Raw genomic sequence first — 23,265 nt, 5'->3', positions numbered from 1 at the left:
CCATTAAATACACTTGGCCCTCCTGCTATGCCATAGTTGAAACGCCATTGTATAGAAAGTCATGTAAGTCAGAATAGGTATGAACTTAGATGTACTTACATCTTCAACCCTTTGCACCTGATATTATTTGTTACATTTTTTTAAATATTCTCTAAATATTCTCAAAAGTCATGTTTGCTGACTGAAAACCTAATGGTTATTTGAAATTACAAGTAGTAATTTGGCATTTATTATATACCAGGAACTTTTAATAATTGAGGAACCAAAATTCAAAGAAAGATAAAAAAATATAATCCTTACCTCCCATATTCTCCTGAAATTTAGGTACAGTACAGAAGTGATAATGTAAATTCATGGCATGCCAGATAAATATTGATCATATAAAGAAATGTAAAGTGGTAAATAAACAAGCTTAGGCTATTGAAATGATAGAGTTTTATTTTATGTAAAAGTCTGAAACCTCATTACAGAGATATCAGTAGAATAAAAGCTCAAAGAAAGTAAAAGAACTACACAGATATGAGGAAACACAGCATAGGGGAAGGTGAAAATAACCATTGCAAAAGCCTTTCAGTGGAAGATATTTTATGTCCCCGAAGTAAATGAAATGAACAGTCTAGTTGGAACTGGTTTTGGAGGACACTTGTAGTAGGCCAACTCAGTGCATGAGATAGTGGAGAGAATGCCAAATGTATAGATAACTATAGGTAGGATTTTGAGAAACGACTACTTTAATTTTTTTGGTTCTTGTGATTTTTTTTCTATATTTGATTTTGTTTTACAGAGGATTATATTTAAGAAATTTCCTTGAGTCTCAAAAAAGACTTTTGACTTTTAAACAGTTTGTTGAGATTGTGATAGACTATGAGCATTTTTGAATATGGGCTACATTTTTGTGTTATAGTTTCATTATAAGGCTAGGCACCTGGGACCAGAACGTGATGGCTTAAATAAAAATGGCCCCTATGGGCTCATATATTTGAATTATTCCTTGCTAGATAGTTACATAATTTGACAGAATTGGAAGGATTAAGATGTGTGGCCTTGTTGGAGGAAGTGTGTCATTTAAGGTGGGCTTTAAAGTTTCAAAGCCCATGCCAAGCCCAGTCTTTCTCTCTTTGCCTCAGAATGGGATGGAACTCTCAGCTACTTGTCTAGAGTTACACCTGCCTGCCACCATGCCCTTTGCTATTATGACAATGGTGTGGGCTTCAGGAACAGCAAGTAAGCCCGATTAAATATTTTTTCTTATAAGAGATGACTTGGTCATGTGTCTCTTCACATCAAAATAACTGCAACTAAGACAAGTTGGAAAGAAAGTATTACCTCAGCTGCCATTTGAAGACCAACAGCTACAGGCACATGAACAGTATTTAGTCTTCGTTATTAATTTGTTGGGCTTCTGTAACAAAATACCACACATTGTCATGAAAAAAATAGATGTTTATTGTGACAATGGCCTGGACCCTAAAGTCTGATTCTAGAGATGGTTCTCTGAAGCATGTGCAAAAGAAATTGTTCTGTATCTGCTTCATATCTGCTGTTGCTTGTTGCCTTGAAAATCTTGCTTTTTTTGTAACCAAAAATATATCACTTTCCTGCTGATAATGTTTCTCATCACTTAACAGAAACAATTTAAGAGCAAATGTTCTTTCTGTCTCATAGTTTCAGAGTATTCAGCATGGCTGAACTCAGCTTATATCAATTCTAATGCTTAAATACATCAAGGAATGATTGCCAATCTTTAGGTCAAGGCCTTACAATCTAATTGCTTCTGGAAATACCTGCAATGAAACATTGAGATAAGTGATTGAATAGTCTCTTAGGTTTCCTTAATCTGTCAAATTGGCATCAAGACCAACTATTTCAATTCTGACATTTTATATTCCATTGATATTGCTTTCATGAACTTGCTTTCTTTTATTCAAAATTTCTTTTAAGAAGAATGCCATCAAAATTGAATAAAGACCCTTATGAATGACCTTACTTTAATCCAGGCACATGTAAAACTATCATAGTAGTACACAAGAATACTTCTAACATTTCCATTTCTAATTCATGGAGAATATAATTAAATAAATACTAGCAAACTGGAAATTTATACTTCTAAAATGATGTTGGCTTGGATCTCATTAAAAATTGTACATAGGAAGCTAGTAAGTACTAAAATTATTTCAAAGACAGACCCAACATATTTTGCTAAATGAATATGGAGAATGGAGAACAGAGGAAAAAAAATTAAGATTTCAAGATTTTGGAAACTATTTCCTGAAAGAAAAATGAATGAATGGATAAATAAGTAAGTTCATTAATTTATGTTAGTAATGAGATCTGCTAAGATGTATAAGGAGAGACATTAATAAAACATGTGAAAATTATAAAGCCCTGGACAGTTGCTGGGGTGATGGGGCATCATACATTGACTAGAGATAAGAAGTCATAAATAGCTCAATACAATTGGCTTGTTATATTATTAATGTTCACATTTTCTTTGTTGTCACATAGCATAGTCAATCAGAACATAGTATTTTTTATTTATTTACTTTATATAACAAAGTCCATTTAAATGAAAACAAACATTTATAGACAATATTTTGGAATTTGGGCGTTGTTCTTTCCAAACTACTTCCTGCTGGTAAGGGGAGCTGTCATGGGGGATTCGAAGAAGATTCAGAAATCCTGGCTGTAGTCTGTAAGGCTGCTTTGTCCAGCTATTTTGAATGTAGGATCACCTCATACTCTGTTTCAGGCGGTCTGGTTTGATCAAACCACATTAGTCTGGAAGGAATCCACATCTTTTTTGTGGAAACAAATATAGAAATCCTTTTCCCCAGTAACTTGTCCTTCAACTTAAATGCTTTGGAGTCAAAGCATTTTTTTAATTTAATTTATTATTTTACATGTTGATCCCAGTTCCCTCTCCCTCCCTCCCTTCCTGGCTCCCTCCTTCCCTCCCTCCTTCCCTCCCTCCCTCCTTCCCTCCATTTTACCCTCTCTGCCCTCTCACATGCACTCTAAACACCCTCCCCTCCCATAACCCCACCCCAATTCCATATGTAGGGGAATGCCATCCAGTTGGGGTCATGTAGATCTGACAGGTCATGTGAAGTAGCGACTGACACAGCCCCCCCCCCCCGAATATGGGTCTCAGCCAGAAGGACTGAGCATTCTAAGGGGCCTCAGACAGTGGATCCAGGATGTAACCCTGGTACACAAAAGGACTTTGCGAACACATCCCCCGTGGAGGGATAACTGCCTTAATCTAGAGACAGGACAGAACATAGTATTTAATGATGTAAGTGCCACCCTCTGTAATGCTTTCACTGAAATTTTACTGATAATCAAAGAATGTAAAATGTATGTAAAGTCAGTAGATTCCCTTCAGCTTTGTCATTGATCTCACTATTTAAAAATGCTTGTAATAATTAATTTCCTATATCACATATAATATAGTCCCTGTTTTGTAAGAGTCTAAATATTGAATGGTATTTAAACCTAGTTCTAATATAACAATAAAAAATATTTTGGCTCATGCACTATCAAAATAAATTTAAATGGAATTAAACATGGGCCAATTTAGTATGAACAATATTTTCTTGTTTGTACAAAAAAGAATTTGTGGAAAACAGAAATATCCAAATGTTATCACCATTGTTCAAAAGTACCTATTACTGATGAATAAAAATAAAATGATGGAAATAACCACACTTGTAATTTGAATGTGGTACTGATAAATTTCATCAGAGAAAAGAGCACATCTTTTGTATTTAAATAATATTATGTTTATGTTATAGCTTCTTGCATTTTGAAGGATCTTATGGCTGATGCAGTATTAGAGTCATCCTATGTTGACTAATACAATCAAGGAAATTGAGAAAGGTGCTAAAAGTACCATACAAATGAGATTTGAACTGTTTAGCTTCTGTAAGTCTTAAAAGAAAAAAAAAAAAAAAGAAACAGTTATAACTTCACCAATAAAAGGCATGGAAATATCAAATCATCTGTTTCTTTGTTTTTTATTCCCATATAATTTTCAAATAAAATCAGAAGCTAAAGTGAAACAGAGATGAACATGTTAAGCAGGATAATGTCAAGGTCATTGTTTAAACTCTGACTTGGGATCTGTTTCAGACCCTTAAGGAAGGATTGTAAAACTTTTAGAGAAACATCATGGAAACTTCCCTTCCTCCAAGACAAAATTCATTGGCAAATCTAACATTTATTCTTCACATAACATGTGAAACTGGCAGTAATCCTAACTTGCTGTAATAGAAAAGTTTCTTCTTTCATATAATATATTCTGATCATGGTTTTTCCTCCATCAACAGGTTCCAATTCCTTTCTGTATCTTCACCCAAACAAATCTACACCTTCTTTCTGTGTTCTTTGGAACAAAAATAACAACAAAAAGGGGCAAACAGTAGAAAAACAAAACAAAAATTAAAATAGTAAATGAGAATAAGCACAGGGAACACAAACACATAAAACTCATAGAAATACAAAATCAGAAACCATAAATAGAAATTTTTAAAAGACCTGCAAGACTAAAAAAAATGTATATTATAATGTCTTTTCTCAATAGACATAAAAAGAAACACATCATACAATATGATTACCTTATTATCTTTTCCTTTTTTTAATTATTTTTTTTTTTACATATTGATTCGAGTTCCCTCTACCTCACTTCTTCCCTCTCTCCATCCCTTACATGACCCCCAGCCCATCCCATTCCTGGCCCACTCCACAGGGAGGGTGATGCTTTTCAGGAGGGATCAACAAAATCTGTAAGCCATTTGGAGTAGAGAATAGGCCCTCCCTCCTGCCTCTAGGTAAAAGGAGTATCCCTCTGTGGGGAATGTGTTCTCAAAGTCCTTTTTTGTGCACCAGGGATACATCCTGGTTCCACCATCACAGGTCCTTTAGACTACCCAGGCCTTCTAGTTAAGACCCATGTTCAGGGGTTCTATGTTGTCCAATGCTGGTTTCCCAGCTATCAGATTGGGGGGCATATTAGCTCCCACTTGTTCAGGTCAGCTGTCTCTGGGGGTTTGTGTATTCTGGTATTGTCCTCCCTCTCTGTATCTGGATTCTGGTTTGGCTCAGTGTCTGCTTCTGTTTCCACCAGCTACTAGATGAGGGCTCTGTAATGGTGAATAAGTTAGTCAACAATCTCATTATCACGGAAGGGCATTTAAGGTATCCTTTCCACTGTTGCTCAAATTGTTAGTTGGGGGTCAGTCTTGGAGGTCTCTGTAATTTCTCTAGAGTCAATTTTCTCTTCAAACCTATAATGGCTCTCTTTTTTGGTATTTCTATCTTTTTTTTCCTCTTGTCTATTCATCCTCTGACTCAATCTCTCTAGTCTCATATGATTTTCTCTCCTCCCCTTCTCTTTCTCCTAGCTCCCTCTCCACTCACTGTCCCCCACTCCCAATATGCTCAGGAGATCTTGTTCCTTTCCCCTTCTGTGAGGGAACTTGTATAAATGTCTTAGGTTCCTCATCATTGTATCCTAGTTTCTCTGGCTGTGTAAATTACAGGCTGATGATCCTTTGCTCTATATCTAAAATCTACACACACACACATACATACACACATACACACACACACACACACACACACAGACACACACATATATATATATATATATATATATATATATATATATATATATATATGTGACTACATACCATGCTCCACTTTTTGTTACTGAGTTACCTCATTCAGGATGGTTTCTTCAAGTTCCATCCATGTGCCTGCGCATTTCAAGAAGCCATTGTTTTTTTTTTTTTTCCACTGAGTAGTATTCTGTTGTGTGGCATCTTCTTTATCCATTCTTCAGCTGAGGGGCTTCCAGTTTCTTGCTATTACAAATAATGATGCTATGAACATAGTTGAACAGATGACATTGTTGCATGGATGTGGATCATTTGGGTATATGCCTAAGTGTGATTGCCAGGTCCTGTGGTAGACTGATTCCCATTTTCCTGAGGAATTGACATACTGATTTCCAAAATGGCTGTACAAGTTTCCTCTCCCACTAGCAGTGGAGGAGTGTTCTCCTTTCTCTACATCCTCTTCAGCATATGTGTTTCTAATTCATTGGTGTTTCTAATTTTAGCCACCTTACAGTAGTAAGATGGTATCTCAGAGCTGTTTTGATTTGCATTTCCTTGATAGCTAAGGATGTACAGCACTTTCTTAAGAAATTTTCATCATTTTCTGATTTCCTCTCTTCAGTTCTGTATCCCATCTTTTAAATGGATCAAAGACCTCAACATAAATCCAGCCACACTGAACTTCTTAGAAGTGTAAGTGGGAGGTACCCTTGAACAAATTGATACAGGAGACTGCTTCTTGTACATAACACCAGTAGCACTGACACTGAGATCCACGATTAATAAATGGGACCTCCTCAAACTGAGAAACTGCTGTAGGGCAAATGACACAGTTGACAAGACCAAACAGCAGCCCACCAACTGGGAAAAGATCTTCACCAACCCTACATCTGACAGAGGGCTGATCTCCAAAGTATACCAAGAACTCAGGAAACTAGTCACTAAAACACCGAATAACCCTATTAAAAATGGGGTAAAGAAATAAAGAGAGAATTATTTTTCACAAGTTCTCAATGACAGGAGAAGAGAAAATTTAGTCATTTGGGTCTTTTCCAATTACCTACTAAATTTAAACACTTAAACTATATTTCTAAAGTTCTGTTATGTTTTTTCTAAGAGTAATTGAATACTATTTATTAAGACACATTCAAATATCATTTTAAAAAGGAACTAGATATTTATGTTTGGATAGGATGGGTTTGTATTATAAGTAAATATACCATAGTTATTGAAAGATTCCTCCTAATATCAATTCTTCATCTTGCCATCCAATTTTATAAACTTTAGGAAGTCAAGTAGGATGAAATCAGATTGAGAGAACATCCACATCACAATTAAATTTCAAGTACTGAAAGGAACTGTAAAAGTTTGCCACTTTCCTGGGAACATTTTTAAGATAAATGTTTGATATAAAAAATCCCCAGAAGGCACATTCCTTGGTAATTTACACAACCCTTACCTCTCCTGGAACAAGGCTTACAAGCTAATGACAGTTGACATTTGCCTCATGCAGCTCTTTCCTTTCCAATAAATATGATTCTCACACATACTCTTCCATGTGCTTTGTAGAGCCACTTGGCACTACTTCAAAGAGCACCCTAAAGAGAGAGAGAAAGAAAAAAAACATATGTTAATAAACATAACTGGATAGAAATTCTGAATTTTAACAACCCTGCAGTTTTGCATTAAAGCCCATTCAGAGTTTAGTGGACATTTGCATTTGTTCTAATTTCATAGAATCTATAACATCTGCTACTCTTTGGTAAGATAGAAACCAAAGAGTAAAGAGATGTTTTGGCTTCAATGTACCTCTCTCATTTGAAGACAAGCTCAATCTCTTTATTTTTCATTTCACTTTTATCCAAGTCCATATGCATTTGGAATGCACATTTGGAATGGAATTGACTCTGTTGAACAATTGCAGCTGTTTCTGTGAGTTCCTACTGGTCATCTATCCTTACTCTCTGGTGTAATGTTGGATCTACAAAGAAAGAAAGCCACAAACAATGCCTTTGTCTGATTTTCATTTCTTCCATTTGATTACTCTTCCTCCCACTGGTAGTTTGGTTTCTACAAGTCTTATTTGGAAACTGTCAGGTTGTAGTCAGATATAAACATCATAATATGGAAATATTTAAGCACCAAAAACATGGATAATGGTGCAGCAACTGAGCATTTTTTATCTGAATCCCAAGATAGTAAGTCAGCCAAATAGAGCAATTTAACACACAGGGACAGCCATGGAAAGTAGTGTGGCAGCTCATAAGAGCTCAAGCTGTAGCAGGCTGACAGACAACATTTGGCTTGGATCAGGATTCAGACAAGAAAGCAATGGAAATATGGAAAATAAGCTTCTAATTTCCTTCCTTGAAATTAGGTCCAGCTTCTGACTACTGTTCTGTGTAGTTTGGGGTTTTGAATACATAAAAGCAGACAGGCTTTAATTCATACCTGGTAATGGGTTTTCTCTCCCCTCTCACCCCAACATCCTCAGTATGTCTCATTTGGTCCAGCTGGAAAAAATCATTTCTACTTCACAAATGAAGGTTCAAGATTAATATATATAAAACTTTACTTGTGTAGTTAAATTACTTAAATGTCTATTTTTTCCTTACTGGGGACCAGGTACTCTTTCTCAATTTTATGTTTTTGTTATTAATTGCACATTGTGAATGGATTTCTTAAAGAAGATTTAATTCATAGATACTATGTTCTTTGAACATATCTATACCCATCCCTATAGTTCTCATTATCAGCCTTTCCTGTTTCACTCCACCTCCAACTCTCCTTCCTTCCTCCAGTATTCTTTCCACTGATATCCTTCCCTCCATTTTTGTGTTTTAATATAAAATCTAAAATTCAAGAATGAGTAAAAAAACTGTGCTGTTTGTCCTTCTTATTTTGGTTATTAATATGGTGCTCTCTGCATCTATTTTCCAGCAAGTAATATAAATTAACTCTTATTTATAGTTGAGTAAAACATCATTATGTACATATTTGTTTTCTGCTTGATTGAAATCTAGGTAGATTCTATAACAGGCCCAATATCACTAGTGCTGAATAGCAAACAAGGATGTGTAGATATATCTTTGCTGTGTATTGACTTAGTCCATTTAAAGTGTTATGCCTGGATCAAATGCTACGTTTTTTTTGTTGTTGTTTGTTTTTCTGTGAAGAATGTCCATGCTGAATTCCACAGTGTCTCTACTATTTTCATTCCAATCATCAGTGTATAATCAATAAGATACTTACCTCTTCCAAACCCACAAACTTTCGAGCATTTGATATGTTACATTAAAAAAGCAAGGAGATTGTGCTTTGAGAGCAGTACAGAAGGTATAGCTAGAGGAGATTGGGCACATCTAAGCAGATCAGAAAGTAGAAAAAAAGGAACATCAGCACTCAAAATGCCTTCTCCATAGCTGCTTTCCATTCAGCTCATTTTGTGTGCATTTGCCATTTAGGAAGAGACTTCCACCACCACCAAGACTGGATGGGGCAATTAAGAAGGAGGAAAAGCATTTCAAACACAGGAAAAATTGTCATAGAGACCCTTAATCATAATGATAAGAGTCTCACAATAACAGCAAGCTCCACAACCAAAAGCATGTATACAGTGAGTCTAGTTAGCTCAGATCCATACAGGGTCCATGATTGTTGTTTTAGTTTCTATGAGGCAGGATACATTCTGCATAGTTAATTCTGTGGTCCATGTTCTCATGGTGTCATTGATTTCATTTATTTATTTTCATTTTGTAAATTGTATATATGAATCATTATCTTCTTTACCTTTCATTCCTCCAAGTCAACTGCTCTTTGCCTCCCTTTAAAATCAATGACAAACTTTCTCAATAATTACCGTTTACAAACATTTATGTATATGTTCATATAAATATACAAATACATACATACATATATATGTGTGTGTGTACTATATATATATATATAGCACTTAGTCTTGCTCTTTCTTATGTTTTAGGCTGATAACTTGATATGAGATAATCATTTTGAGACTCAGCACTGGGGAAGAATAAAATCATTCTTTCAGTAGTCTTGAATTACCAGTAAACAGCATTAACAGCATAAATTGACAAAAACTCAGACATATATTGGGGTTCAAGCTGAAGACCATAGAAGCAAAGTAGTTAGCCACAGGAGACTTCTTACCTCTACCAATATTCAGATTTAATGGGTAATCCACTGATTGTATTTCCAGACTGCACTGCTCCCCACCAAGTCTCAGAATCTGAGACTACTTTCTGAGATTGCACTCTCTAGTGCTATGATTAAAACTGTGAGCTCTTTTACTCTTTCAGACTGATTCATTCTCTTGTAGACTAGGGTGGTTTTGGAATCAAAAAGATCCATCTGCCTCTGTCTCTTGAGTCCTGGGACTAAAGGTGCTTAACTCCACTGCCCAGATTCTATAGCTAACTAGTGTGGCTGGCTACGCATTCTGATCCGGAATACTTAATTAAATCATAAATAATATGTCACCACTCCTGTATCTCTTCATCTAGGAGAGCCCATTAGATTTCCTATCTCCACTTCAGCATAGCAATTGTTCTTGTCATTGATCAGATTGAGTGGTACTGCTGGGCCATGTGATAGTTACTTTTAGTTTGATGGCTAGCTTTTTTAACTAGTAGAGGTACTAGTTTTAGTCACACCAATAGTGAGGGAGGGCTCCGTTATCCTCACTTCCATACTACTGTGTCATTGAGTTAATCTTTCTGAGTTTATCATTCTGCCTTAGGTAAGATAAAGTTTTAAAAGTCCTTGAATTTGTACTTCTGAAAATTATAAGGCTGTGGAAAAGTTTTGAGATACTTCTTTTTTTAATTTATAATGTTTTTATTTAAATTAGAAACCATCTTATTTTACATATCAATCACAGTTCCCTCTCCTTCCCATCCTTCCACATCTCCCAGTAACCCCCATCCTTTCCCCTTTCAGCTCCCCAGCGAGGGGGTTCCATGGGTTATCCAGTCTCCACGGGTGTTAGGCCTCCACTTTGTGCCAGGGGGTTTCTCGGGGTTATCAGGTCCTCTATTCTTCCTCCGACTCAATCTGTCCTCTTGCTCCTTCATGTCCGTCGTTAGGTCGCTGTTTGGTGGGTTCCTCAACCTGTCTTACCCCTTTGCTCTTTACTCCTCCCCTTCCGGCGGGTCTATTCAGTCCTGGGAACTCTGCTCCATCCCCATGCTTCTAATTTGCTCAGCTCCAACATTGTTACATTCTTGGTGTGGCTCCTGTGGAGTTCTGGCTCCTTTATCCGATTTCTCTAAACAAAAATGATCCCTCTTTTTTGGTTCTCTTTCCTTGATCCTTCCCCGACTCGATCTTCCCTCCCCCTCCTTTCCTCCTCCCCCCTGCCTTCCCCCCTTCTCTTTCTCCTAACTCTCCCATCCCCATGCTTCTAATTTGCTCAGGAGATCTTGTCCTTTATCCATTTCTCTGGTGGATCATGTATGTATCTCTTAGGGTCTCCTTTGTTTTCTAGTTTCTCTGACTGCAGAAATTGTAAGCTGGTAATCCATTGCTCCATGAGTGAGTACATACCATGTTTGAGACTGGGTTACCATACTCAGGATGTTTTCTTCTAGTTCCATCCATTTTTCTGCGAATTTCAAGATTGCATTGTTCTTTGTTTTTTGTTTACTTCTTTTTTCTCCACTGAATAATACCACATTATGAAAATGTATCATATTTTCTTTATCCATTCTTCAGTTGAGGGACATCTATGTTTCTTCCAGATTCTGGCTATAACAAATAATGCTGCTATAAATATAATTGAACAGATGTCCTTCTTGTGTGAATGTGCAAACTTAGGTATGTGCCTAACAATAAAATTGCTGAATCTTGTGGTAGACCGATTCCAATTTTCCTGAGGAACCACTATAGTTATTTGCAAAGTGGCTGCATAAGTTTGTTATGTTCATTTTCCCTCCAGCCTGGTCCTACTGCCGTGTCAGCCACAAATAACATGCAGAGACAATGTACTAATTATGAAACTGTTGGCTAGTTACTAGCAGTTCTATTGGCTAGCTCTGTCTTAAATATTAACAAATTTCTATTAATCTAAGTGTTTTCACCTGGTCTTTGCTTACCAGGAATGCAGGCCCTGCATCTCCTTTGCATGCTACATCTCTGGAGAGAAGAGAACAACTTCTTGTTTGTCCCTGCCTATATTCTGATTCTGCCAAGTACCTCAATTCCTGCTTGTCTGTACAGACCTCCAGTCCTCTATGGTTAGCTAGTGGCAGTGTCTGCTATGCTACATCATTTTCTGCCTGGCCAATCAGTGTTCTATTCATTAACCAATATACAATCATATATACAGAAGAACATTCCCCATTGATACTTTGTGCCCCCACAAGCAGTAGAGGCATGTTTCCCTTTCTCCACATCATTTATAGCATGAACCATCATTGGTGTTTTTGATTTTAGCCATTCTGACTGGAGCAAGATAGTATCTCAGAGATTGGTTAGTTTGAATTTCCCTGATGGCTAAGGATGTTGAGAACTTTTTTAAGTTTCTTTCAGCAATTTTAGATTCCTTTGTTGAGAATTCTCTATTTAGTTCTGTTCCCATCTTTTTAATTGGATTATTTGGTATTTTGGTGACTAGCTTCTAGAGTTTTTTGTATATTTTGGATATCAGCCCTCTACCCTATGTGGAGTTGATGAAGAATCTTTCCCATTTATGTGGCATGCTGCTTTCTCTTGTTGATTGTGTCCTTTGTCTTACAGAAGCTTCTCAGTTTCAGAAGGTCCTATTTAATAATTGTCAATCTCAGTGACTGTGCTACTGGTATTATGTTCAAGAAGCAGTCTCCTGTACTGATTTGTTCAAGGTTACCACCCTCTTTCTCTTCTAAGAAGTTCAGTGTGGCTGGATTTATGTTGAGGTTTTTGATCCATTTGTACTTAAATTGTGCATGGTGGTAGATATGGGTGTATCTGCAATCTTCTGCATGTCAGTATACAGTTATGCCAGCACCATTTGTTGAAGATACTTTCTTTTTTCCATTGTATAATTTTAGCTTCTTTGTCAAAAATAAGCTGTTCATAGGTATGAGAGTTAAAATCAGGGAATTCAATTCAGTTTCCTTGGTCTGTCTATTTTTATGCTAATACCAAGCTGATTTCAGGACTATAATGGATTTCAGCTCTGTAATGGAGCTTGAAGTCAGGGATGGTGATGCCTCTGGAAATGTCTTTATTTTGCGGGGTTGTTTTTGCTCTCCTGGTTTTTTGTCTTATGAATGAATATATATATATATATATATATTCATGCTCAGTCTGTAGAATATCACACATTTGCTCATTTTCATGCATGACCTCTTGATATTGGATAATCAGTTGGTGTTCTCCTCTCTGAGGGCACATTTTCTCCCACTTTAAGAATTCACTATTTACCTGTAGTTCTTCGTGTATAAAAGAGGTCTTATGATCTTCGTTCATGTACTGTTCAATTTCTAGTGTTTCTGTCCTTGTGCAACTTAGGTTTAGACAGTCATGTTTGTGAAACTTAGGGCTGAAGATTTAGACATTCCTAGGTGACACAATTTCAAAACAAAATCCACTATTCTGAGGCTCTTATAATATTTCTCTCCCCCCTTCTCCACTTTAAATGCTGGAATTATTTTGCAGATATGTTCCTTGGGACTTCCTCTATTACTCCGTGTTTTGAATGACTGTGGTTTTCTGTAATGATCTCTGACTGTTTTCGTATTGTGATGGTTTGAAAAAAAAATACCACATATGCTCATAGGCAGTGGTGCTATTAGAAGTAGGTATAGTGTTTTTGGAAGAAGTTTGTTTCTGAAGGTGGGCTTTGACGTCTCAGATGCATAAGCCAGGGCAGAGTGACATTGACTTTGTGCCACTTTCTGATTTGGATGTACTACCCTCAGCTCCTTTTCTAGTATAATGAATGCATGAATGCCATCATGCTTCCTACCACGAAGATAATGGAAAAACTTCAGAAATTGTCTGCCAACCTGGAAGATTACATATTTTCCTTTATACCAAAGTTTACATGGCCATTGTGCCATGAGAAACATATTTACAGAATGACATCTCCCATCATCTCCTCTTTTCTGCCTACAATAAAAAGAATGGTTTTAACCTTAACATAGCAAAATATATCACACAACAGTTATCTATTAATAGTCACAGTTAATAATGTGTAGTCCATTAACATTTAGCAAGATTTGAAGAAACTATTCTATCATTTATCCTATATTTGTGAGTCTAAAGTCCTATATATACCTTATCATTGAATCCTAACTAAAAAAAAAACTATAACTATAACTATCTGTCTTCAACTCCTTCAAAGACCACAGAAGGATAGTATATAAACTCTAGATATGGCAGAGACATCTTGTCTTGTCAGTCACCTGAAGTTCTTCTGCAATCTTCCACCTTCAGCCCATAGACCATAGTATGTCCAGCAGACTCTTTAGCAAAGGAGGAAACTTTAAAATGTCTTCTTGTATTGGCAGCTTGTCAGTCACTTTTCTCTGTGTCCTGCAGACTGTCTGGCAGACTCTTCCATGAAGCAGGAACTCTGTAGTCATGTCCATCGTGAATCAGCAGTCTTTTATGTGGGTCCTGCATGTCCAGTTTATACAGCATAAAGTCAAACAGTCCAGACAAGAGCAGTATCTTGTTCAAATGTCTAGTCTTGCCATATTGGGAGTAAACTCCATAACGAGTTTCTTCAATGTCCATCTTCCTTTCTGACGCAGGTGGTGTTGCCAGGAGCAATTGTGCCTCATTGTCAAGAAAAACACTAAACCATTTTAAATGTCATATTCTGTAGGTATATAAAAGGTTTGAAGAATGCCTATCTATCTCAAATACATGTGTGTATATCTAGAAATCTTAACTACCTGAACTATAAGATCTGACTATCATAGGAACTATCTATACTCTGTATTGAATTATACATTACGTTTCTAAATGTGCTATATAAACACAATACCTAAACAAAAGGAGAAATATACACATCACAAGATTGACCTTAAATTTGTATCAATAAATGAAAATCCATTCCAAAACAAAGTATTCATGTCTACATTATAATCCCTTTTTTACATTTAAAAAGATATTGGTTGTGATCATTAACCATTTATAACCAACACCTTTTAAATGAAAACAAACATTTATAAACAATATTTGTGAATTTGGGCATCATTCTTTCCATACTGCTTCCTGCTGATAGGGAGTGCAATCATTGTGGATCCTAAGAAGATGAAAAACTCTTGGCTATAATCTGTAAGACTGCTTTGTACAGCTGTTTTGAATGTAGAACCACCTGGTACTCTGTTTCAGGGGGTCTACCTTGCTCAAACCACATTAGTCTGGAAGGAATCCAAAGCTTTTCATTTTCTGTGGAAACAAAAATTGAAATTCTTTTCCCCAGTAACTTGTCCTTAGACTTAAATTTTTGAGTCAAAACATTTTTAAAATATATAAAATGTGTTCAATTTTAACTTCAAACCAATATTGGCTCCCTCTTTTATGTTCTCTGTCTCTCTCTCTCTCTCTCTCTCTCTCTCTCTCTCTCTCTCTCTCTCTCTCTCTTTCCTATCTTCTATCCCTAACCAGGATTAATCTTTCTGGTCGCACATGTTTTCTTTTCCTCACCCTCATTTTCTCCTATTTCTCTCTCCATTTGATGCCCCCCCACTTCACCTGAGCTCTGGGGGACTTGTCCCTGCCCAGTTCTGTGAGGGACTTTATATGACTCTCTTAGACTACACCATGTATCCTAGTTCCTCTGGTGGTGTGAATTATAGGCTGGTGATCCTTTGATCTAGGTCTAAAAACCATATATGATTGAGTACATACTGTGTTCCTCTTTTTGTGACTGGGTTACCTCATTCAGGATGGTTTCATCAAGTGCCATTCACTTGCCTGCGAATTTCAAGATACCATTATTTTTTTTTCTGCAGAGTAGTATTCCATTGTGTAGATGTGCCACATCTTCATTAACCATTCTTCAATTGAGGATCATCTAGGTTGCTTCCAGGTTCTTGCTATTACAAATAGTGCTGCTATGAACATAGTTGAACAGATGTCTTTGTTGCATGGATGTGAATCCTTTGGGTATATGCCTAAGAGGGGGATTGCCGTGTCCTATGGTAAACTAATTCCCATTAGTTTTCATTTAAAAGGTGTTGGTTATAAATGGTTAATGATCACAACCAATATCTTTTTAAATGTAAAAAAGGGATTATAATGTAGACATGAATACTTTGTTTTGGAATGGATTTTCATTTATTGATATAAATTTAAGGTCAATCTTGTGATGTGTATATTTCTCCTTTTGTTTAGGTATTGTGTTTAGATTTAAAAAATTTTATTTTTTTTTAAATAAAATTTAAAAATATTTCTATAATAGTCAGATCTTATAGTTCATTAGTTAAGATTTCTAGATATACACACATGTATTTGAGATAGATAGAACCTCCATACTGATCTCCAAAATGGCTGTATGAGTTTTCACTCCCACCAGTAGTGGAGGAGTGTTCCCCATTCTCCACATCCTCTCCAACATAAGTCATCACTGGTGTTTCTAATTTTAGCCATTCTGGCAGGGGTAAGATGGTATCTCAAAGTTGTTTTGATTTGCATTTCCCTGATGGCTAAGGATGTGGAGCATTTTCTTAAGTGTCTTTCCTCTATTGAGAATTCTTTCTTCAGTTCTGTACCCCATTTTTTAATAGGGTTATTTGGTGTTTTATTGACTAGTTTCTTGAGTTCTTTGTGTATTTTGGAGATCAGCCCTTTGTCGGATATAGGATTGGTGAAAATCTTTTCCTAGTCTGTGGGCTGCCATTAGATCTTGTCGACTGTGTCCTTTGCCTTACAGAAGCTTCTAAGTTTGAAGAGGTCCCATTTATTAATTGTTTCTTTCAGTGTCTATGCCCCTGGAGTTATGTTCAAGAAGCGGTCTCCTATACCAATTTGTTTAAGGGTTCCTCCTACTTTCTCTTGTAAGAGGGTCAATGTGGCTAGATCGATGTTGAGGTCTTTGATCCATTTGGACTTGAGTTTTGTGCATGGCGACAGACATGGCTCTATCTACAGTCTTCTACACACCCTCATCCAATTGTGCCAGCACCATTTGTTGAAGATGCTGTCCTTTCCCCATTGTATAAATTTAGCTGTTTTGTCATAAATCAGGAGTTCATAGGTGCATGGATTAATATCAGGATTTTCAATTCGATTCCATTGGTCTACCTGTCTATTTTTATGCCAATACCAGGCTGTTTTCAGAACTATAGCTCTGTAGTAGAGCTTAAAGTCAGGAATGGTGATGCCCCTGAAGTTCTTTTATTGTATAGGGTTGTTTTGGCTATCCTGGGTCTTTTGTTTTCCCATATAAATTTGATTATTATCCTTTCAAGGTCGGTGAAGAATTGTGGTGGGATTTTAATGGGGATTGCATTGAATCTGTAGATTTCTTTTGGTAAGATTGCCATTTTTACTATGTTAATCCTACCTAACCAAGAGCATGGGAGATCTTTCCATTTTCTGGCATCTTCTTTAATTTCTTTCTTTAGAGCCACAAAGTTCTTATTATATAGGTCTTTTACTTGTTTGGTAAGCGTTATACCAAGATACTTTATGTTGCTTGTGGCTATTGTAAAGGGTGATGTTTCTCTGATTTCTTTCTCTGCCTCTTTGTCGTCTGAAAAAAAGTAGGGCTACTGATTTTTTTGAGTTTATCTTGTATCCTGCTAGTTTGCTGAAGGTGTTTACACAAAGAAAGGTCTAGAGAACTACAAGACTGCTCCCAACTAACAATCTCAGCTTTCGTGGAAAGGCTATCATAAATGCCCTTCCCAGAGAGTGAGATCAACAACCCAGATGCAGATGGAGAGGACAAGACCATGCAGCAGAAACACATAGAGACAGCTTACCCGAACAAGGAGGAGCTAGAGGCCACTAGACTGATAGCTGGGAAGCCAGCATGGGACAGACTCAGGCCCCCCTGAATATGTGTCTCAGCCAGAAGGACTGAGCAGTCTAAGAGACCTCAGACAGTGGAGCCAGGATGTATCCCTGGTGCACAAAAGGACTTTGTGAACATTTCCCCCTTGGAGGGATAACTGCCTTAATCTAGAGACAGGAGAGAAGCCCTAGTCCCTACTTTACAGGACCTGTCAGATGTACATGACCCCAACTGGATGGCATTCCCCTACATATGGAATTGGGGTGGGGTTATGGGAGGGGAGGGTGTTTAGAGTGCATGTGAGAGGGCAGAGAGGGTAAAAGGGAGGGAAGGAGGGAGGGAGGGATGGGGAGAGGGAAGGAGGGAGCCAGGAAGGGAGGGAGGGAGGGAGAGGGAACTGGGATCGACATGTAAAATAATAAATTAAATTAAAAAAAATGCTTTGACTCCAAAATTTAAGTTGAAGGACAAGTTACTGGGGAAAAGGATTTCTATTTTTGTTTCCACAGAAAATGAAAAGATGTGGATTCCTTCCAGACTAATGTGGTTTGATCACTCCAGACCACCTGAAACATAGTACAAGGTGATCCTAAATTCAAAACAGCTAGACAAAACAGCCCTACAGACTACAGCCAAGATATCTGAATCTTCTTAGAATCCCCCATGACAGTGCCCCTTACCAGCAGGAAGTAGTTTGGAAAGAACGATGCCCAAATTCCCAAATATTGTGTATAAATGTTTGTTTTCATTTAATTGGACTTTGTTATATAAAATTAAATAATATAATAAAAAATATAAATTAAATAAAATAATAAAAAAATATATAAATTGAATTAATCCAGCAGCATTTCTTTTATGAGCATTCAAACTATTTAAAAACTACAGAATAGCATATAGCATCCATAATTTTTTTTTTTTTTTTGTGCTTTCCATCTTTACGTGGCTTTTTTATTACTCTGTTTCTTTTACTTTTTTTTTTTTTTTTTTCATTTTTTGAGACAGGGTTTCTCTGTGTAACTCTTATCTGTCCTGGAATTTACTGTGCATACTAGGTTTACTTTGAAATCACAGAGACCTGCTTGCCTCTGTCTACCAAGTGCTGGGATTAAAGGCGTGTGCCACAATACCCACCTGTGCTTTGTCTTTTTATTATTTTTTAAACCATGTTATCTTTTTCTTTTTCTCTCCAAAGCATAAGTATATTTTAGAACACACTGTAAACCTTTAGAGGATTTCTTAATGTGAATCTGTCTTTACTGTAAATCTTTATCTTTTTCTGGCCACAAATCTTTATCTGGTAGACAACAACATTGCTAAAATGAAAGTCATAGTTGTTTCTGGCATGGTTTATCAAAGATGGCAGCGGCTATTTTACCACCAGCACTGTATGCAGTGCTCACTGCCTTGGTCTGCGCTGCCATCCAGCAGCATGTTGCCGGCTTGGAGATGTTGTCTTTGCCATTGCCAGCTCTATAAACACCAATGAATTGTTAGCAGAGTTTCTTAAAAGCCTTGCAGTTTTTTGCCGCTTATGCTGAATTAGAAAACCTCTTTTAAAGGAGCCGTGAAAATATCTGCTTGTCTCTCACAAAGCAGAGTCCAACTGAGAGAAATGCTACTATCGAGAAACCTTGCTTGTCTCTGTTCTTTTGTTTCTAAAACCCTTCTTTTTATTTAGACAGAAAAGAGGAGATGATGGGAGATGTCATTCTGTAAATATGTTTCTCATACTGGCTAATGAATAAAGCACTGTTGGCCAAGAGGAAAGGAAGGTAGGAGAGACTAGGAGATAAGGAGAATGCGAGGATGTAGTAAGGAGGAGTCAACATGGAGAGGCTGGGAAGACCAGATGCAGGCCCCATTCCACGGTAAGATAAAAGCACGTGGAAATGTTAGATTAACAGAAATGTGTTAATAAGTAAGACACATCTAGCTGATAAGAAACAAGTAATGGGCCAACAGCGTTATATCTAATACAGAATCTCTGTGTGTTAATTGGGGCTGGCTCCACAGCAGGACAAGACCAGCGGCGGGACGAAGAAAACCTTACACCCTACAAATAGAAATCCTAAGTAAGACAGAATCTGGTAATAGGGCTGAGGGATTTCTGTGAGGGGTTGGACCCTTTTTTGTTTGTTTGTTTGTTTGTTTAGAGGAATGTGTACTTTGGGACTTTGGGCTAGGAAAGCAGTAGAATGACTGCTTTCCTAGTGTGCTTTAATGGGCCTTAATAGTTGGGCCATATTAGTTGAAACATGGAAGGCAGTGGTACTGAGGGTGATTTAAACTGTCAGGGTTTAGCTCATGGGGTTTCAGAGGAGAAAAAAAAAATAACATGTGGCCTAGAGACCACTCCTTTGATAATTTAGTGAAGAATTTGGTTGCTTTCTGCCATTGACCAAGAAAATTTGCCTAAAGCTAAGTTGAAAAGTTTTAAGTTAATGGCATTTGCAGAGTAGATTTCCTAACAACCGAAAATGGATTGTGTCTTATGGTTACTACTGCCCATGCTTATGCATAATTATAAAGAAAATAAGCAAGCTGAGAAAGGAAAACTACAATTTGAGGAGAAAAGGAGCACCAAGAAGTGGGATGGAGCTAAGACCTTTGTTTAAGGAAATAAACAGATTATAGATGATTCAAAAGTTAAACAGAATAAAGGAATTATGACCTAAGTGCAAGATTCCACCAAGATAAGCTTCCAATGTTTGAAAAGGAATTAAAGAAAAGTTTAGAGCTAGGTTTGGTGATACTCTCCTTTAATCACAGCACTCTGGAGGCAGAAGCAGGCATATCTGAGTGTGAGGCCAAGAATAGGAAGAGAAGAAAACCATTGAAAAATGAAAGATCTTGAAGATAATTGAACTAGGGGAACATGTTCCAACCCAGCAAGTAGAACTTGGCAGCTTCAGCCACAGGGTTCTGACTATAGAGTTAGTGAGAAAAGCAAGGATTTATGAAATGTTTTATGCATAACTAAGTGGGGCCCATACAGATGGCTCCACTCCATCTTGACTAAAGGCCAAAGAATTCAAATTTGTCCTTAGTAAGTCATAAGTCCTAAAGGTCAAAGGCGTGGCTATAGAGAATGTTTATCGGTGTCTTATCTAAATAGCAACAGACTTGGGAAGAGGTGTGGTTACTGTTGACCCACAAGATCAGGTAATGAATATTGAAGAAGAAATGCCTGCTTTTTCCATATACATGAAATCACGTTCCCCTTTTTTTTGGCTAAGGTATTTAAAAATGGTGAAAAATAAACTCATGGCACTCAGTATTGACTGAAATGCCTTCCTGATTTTATTCCTGGGTCTCTGACTTTCCTTTAATGTTTTTTTTTTTTGTTTTTGTTTTTGTTTTTTTTTTTTCTAGCCTTTCCCCAATCCATACTCCCTCTCTCTCAGGGACAAACCATGGGCGAATCTGCTGGTGTCCAACAGCAACCCTGCAAAGACAGCTTCCCACAAATGGCACAGCAATGTGGGGCAATAAAGATGGCAGTGACAAATGGCACAGCAATGTAGGGTGACTACAGAGGGTGACCATAACTCCTGAGGGCAGGTGTGTCAGGGATGTCCTAGCTAGAATCCTGGAGTAGCCATTGTGTGGGTTATTACCTTACATTGTGTGGGTTAAGCATGGGTTATTACCTTACAGACCCAAAATTATTAGAAATACCAGAGTTAGGATATGTGTGATACCTACTGAGGAGAACTACTAACAGATAGTGGAAAGATCCCAAGAAAAAGAAATGTGTTGCAGTCAACAAAGCAGAAAGAATTGGAGATCTGAAGAGCATTTGACATCAAACATGGAGACAGATGCAGTGTTTTCAGTTTGCCTATCCGGTTTCAGTCTTGCTTTGGTGGAGTATTTCCTCATGTTCCCTTTCCTCCCTGTTGGAATAGTAATTTATGTCATGTACCATTATATGTTGGAAGTATGTGATCTGCTTTGTGGTTTTGGTTTTATATGGTGTTACAGTTAAGAAATCAAAGTCTCAAAAGAGACTTTGGACTTTACAGGGTTGAAGCTATTATAGAGTATGGGAACTTTTAAAGTTGAACGTAATGCAGTTCTACATTATTATATGGCTGGAATCCTATGAAGGACAGGTGAAAGAGAAGTTCCCCTATAGTTTCATAGTGGGTGGTGTCTTTAGGAGGTGTGACATTGGAGTAAATGTAACCTTGTATCACTGAAGCTGGGATATGTGGTCCCAGATGCTGTAGTCAGGCTCAGTGCAAATTTCTCTCCCTGCTGTCTGCAGATACAGAAGTAAAACTCTCAACTTCTTCACCAGAACCATGTCACCATGTCATCCTACATGCTACCATGCTTCACATCATGATGACAATGGACTGAACCTCTGACACTGTAAGCCAGTCTCTATTGAACCAGGTAAACACCTTGGCACCACTTTGGCTTCTATAGGGTTTGGGTATGTTTGTTTGTTTGGTGTGTGTGTGTGTGTGTGTGTGTGTGTGTGTGTGTGTGTGTTTATTCATAGATTTTGTGTATTTTTTAGTTTGATAGCTAATAGTATAATAGTATGTTTCATTATGGCTTTTGCTTACATTTTGTTATTTTATTTGCCTCTACCCTTCTTCTGTATTTACCTTCTACCCATTACAGCCCCCTGTTAGTCTCATTTATCAAGTCACTTGACCCATACTATATTTCCCCATTTTTCTCATTTTACTTTTGAGGTTTCTGTAGTTACTACAGGCTATGTACTCACATTTGAGATTTAGAGCTTTTGTCAATAAAAAATAACATACCATGCTCACCTTCCTGGGGAAGGATATCATTCAATGTTAACTTTTCTTATTCCATCAATTTACCTGTTAATGGAGTTCTTAATTTGTCCAAATAATAAGATGGCATAGTCATATATGCAAAGAGATCAGAGAGAAGGATCAAACCATAGCATCTCAACAGACAAGAGAGTGATTTCCTGTTTTTTCTCTGCTTATATCCTTTTTCTGCCAACTTGACTCACTTCCTACTGTCTTACAGAACCAGCAGACCTCTATGGTGAGCTTGTGGCAAGCTCTATTATCTGACCTTCAGGAAGGCTTTATTTGTACAAGCAAGATATCACCAATTATCTGTAGGGTTCATAATTTCATTTTCCTTTAATGCTAACAGTATCCCATAGTGTATATGTAGCAATTATACACTTGATTGTTGGAGGATGTTCATGTTGTTTTTATTCCCTAGCTATTGTGAGACTAGCAATAATGAACATACTATTATGAAGTAGGATGTTGAGTCTTTTTGCATATGTCCAGGAGTCATTGATTTAGTTCTAGCTCTTGTGACTAATCCAGCTAGCAATCCCACCTACAATGAATGAGGGCTCTAGTCAGAACACAGTTCAAGAATGAAATTAATGGAGTTGTGTGTGGAGAATTCTGAGTGTGTATGAGAAAACTTCAAAACAATAAGAAAAAAGTCTTATGATCTTGTGACCTCAGTTTCTTCAAAAGCACCTAATTGTTTTTTGGAATTTTTTTTTCACCACAAGTGTAGCAGGTAGGAGTGTATTTATTTTTATTTTTCATATGCCCCTATAGATTATTATTTTTTCTGATGGTATACAGATGGTCTTTATGATGGTATACAGATGGAACTCAGGAGAACTTTACTTTGGGAACTATTTTAACCCTCAGC

Source organism: Phodopus roborovskii, unplaced genomic scaffold (assembly GCF_943737965.1).
Source record: "Phodopus roborovskii unplaced genomic scaffold, PHOROB, whole genome shotgun sequence".
NCBI lineage: Eukaryota > Metazoa > Chordata > Mammalia > Rodentia > Cricetidae > Phodopus > Phodopus roborovskii.
Note: the sequence above shows the minus strand (reverse complement) of the source record.